General features: G+C 32.2%; 1 long non-coding RNA gene across 4 annotated transcripts; it reads right to left on the reverse strand.

Moving 5' to 3' along the window:
* Positions 1-376: 376 nt before the first annotated feature.
* On the reverse strand, positions 377-2,256 carry LOC145129172 (uncharacterized). Of its 4 annotated transcripts, none has more exons than XR_013717348.1 (4): positions 1,857-2,256; positions 1,101-1,150; positions 751-796; positions 377-545 (listed from the first exon to the last, which is right to left on the reverse strand). It is a non-coding gene; the product is annotated as an uncharacterized LOC145129172 (long non-coding RNA). The 4 variants fall into 4 exon arrangements; XR_013717347.1 differs by having other exon boundaries at positions 1,101-1,254; XR_013717346.1 differs by lacking the exon at positions 1,857-2,256 and adding an exon at positions 909-997 and having other exon boundaries at positions 1,101-1,850.
* Positions 2,257-2,489: the final 233 nt, after the last annotated feature.

Consider the following 2,489-nt stretch of genomic DNA (forward strand, 5'->3'; position numbering starts at 1 on the left):
AAAAGCAAAAAAAATTTGGGTTGTCACACAGATTGCCTACGGAATTTCCTACGGACCGCCTACGGAATTTTCCGTAGGTAATTTTCCTACGAATTTCCTACAACTATAGCTACTTACAGCTTAGCTACGAACCTGTTTTTTTACTACAGGTTACCTACGGAACTTTTATCTATAGATTACCTACAAGTATTTAGCTACGGATTATCTACAAAAAATATTACCTACAGATTTCCTACAAAAAATATTACCTATTGATTCCCTATGACTTTTCCAATTATTTGTGACAGATTTATCTGTCGCAAATCCATAGCTACAGATTTCCGATAGCCCACTTTACCAATAGATTTTCCGTGAGTATTCTGTCACTAAATGTATATTTTTAAAAAAAATAGTAATTTTTTTTAAAAGAATCAGTTAGTTCTGGCCAAAATGAATAAAAAATTCATTACATGACTACAAAATGTCAAATACATTTGATCTTCAAGTTGTATTTGTCTTCGTTGCATCTCTTCATGCCTTTGAACTTGTTCCTGCAACTCCCGCACCTAAAAAATAGTAAGACAAACATATTTAAAAATGGAAATTAACGAATACTAAAAAAACTTGCATAAATCCCAACAAGGAAACAATTAACTAGTCAGAAAATGATAAAAATCCTAACAACGTTACAAACTCAGAAAAACTCAAATTTATCATATCTATTTATCCTTGACCTATCAAAAAGTTAATAGTAAAAAAGGTCACACATACCTTTCAGAACATTTGAGCCTAGAAGTTTCACACTTGACTCGTTTACCTAAGACAAAGGAATAACTAAAATTAGGAAAAACATATCATAAAAATGATAGTTTTTAAGTAATAAAAAGAACATCAATGGAATGAAGCTTTTGCTCATATATTTCACAGACCTATTTTTTCATTCATGCTTGGTTTCCCATACAACTTGATTAAGATACTAAATATCACCACAGTTGCTTCCAGGCATTACCAGAAGTAACTTCTTATACCAATTTTGATGAAGACGATCAAAAAAATAAACATATTCACATCATAAAATTTTCTAAATTTAATCATCCAAGAGGCGAGCAAGTGATACTTACAAGCTATGATATGTTTGAAAACGACCACCATAAATTTTACTGTCCACAACCTTGCACAAAAAAACACAAACTGATTTCCAGGAGCAAAGTGACAAAATGAAGATTGATTAATTGAAGTCTAGAGATATGTGCAGTACCTAAATAGAAGCATTGGCTGATAAGAATGTATGAAAATAAACACAAAAAATAAGTCACCATTGTGTATTAACAATCATTGGATATTCAAACATAGCATAAAATTACCACCTCTCCCTTTTGACCAGCCACATCCTTGGCCCAATAACATTTTGAGAAACAAATGTAAAAAAGTGTAAATAAAATATTGTTGAATAATAATAATAATCACTCAGGTAATCAAGTAGTGATCGCATAAAAGATCAACTACAATAACTAGTTAGTACACGTTAATAAGTACTGAGATATTGCAATGCTTCAAATCTACCCAAGTTTAGACATTTATTTCTTTGCATATCAAACCAGAATTCATCAAGTATTCAAGTATAGCTATGAAGTATAAGTGTAAGTTCAATGAAAAAAAGATAATATATTTATTTTCAAATTAATGATTTGTATATGCTAAACCATTATCAAACCAATAAATTTAACAAAACAGAAAACTAGAAATTCATATATCTTTACCCATAAACAACAGCGTCACTTGATGTGAAGAGCAACAAAAATCAATATTCCCAGCGCTGTTCTACACTCCTAATAACTGGATTTAGTTCTAATTGATACCTAAAATGTAGGGTTTACCTTCTTTAATGAAAGCAAATAAAACCAGGTGGAAAGAGGCGGCAGTAGAGGCGAAGATGGTGGAGAATGGCAGCTGGAACACGGCAACAACGATGCAGTGGCCGATTCTGGAGCGGTGGTAGCCAGGTCGAGTGGTGGTGGATCTGAATCGACAGTGGTGATAACGATGGTAGATTATAAACAAAGAGATGGCGGAGGGCAGCGGAGATATGAGAAAGAGGAGCGGAAGGCGACGGAGATATGATGAACAACTGATATAATTAAAAATGGCATGCGCTCTAATTTCAAACCCTATGACCGAAGTGGGAGCAACTATCGAAGATGAAGAGGTGGGAGGCGGGAATTTTTTGGGAATGGGGGGAAATAAAACCTAGCGGAAGCGGGTTAATGAAATTTTAGAAGTCACTCGTTCTGTTGGTATTCCGTAGTAGATTAGCTACGGATAACGAATTTCCGACAAAAATTAAAAAAAAAATGAATTTGTTATTCTTATTTATATTTAATATTATAAATATTATTTATATATTATTTTTTATAATATTATATTTTTAATTATTATTACTGTTATTATCTTCGTTATTATGTTTAATATTGCACATATACTGATATACATACATAAACATACACACATCC

This window comes from Lactuca virosa, chromosome 8, assembly GCF_052849685.1.
Source record: "Lactuca virosa cultivar CGN04683 chromosome 8, Lactuca_virosa_CGN04683_v6, whole genome shotgun sequence".
Classification (NCBI taxonomy): Eukaryota; Viridiplantae; Streptophyta; class Magnoliopsida; order Asterales; family Asteraceae; genus Lactuca; species Lactuca virosa.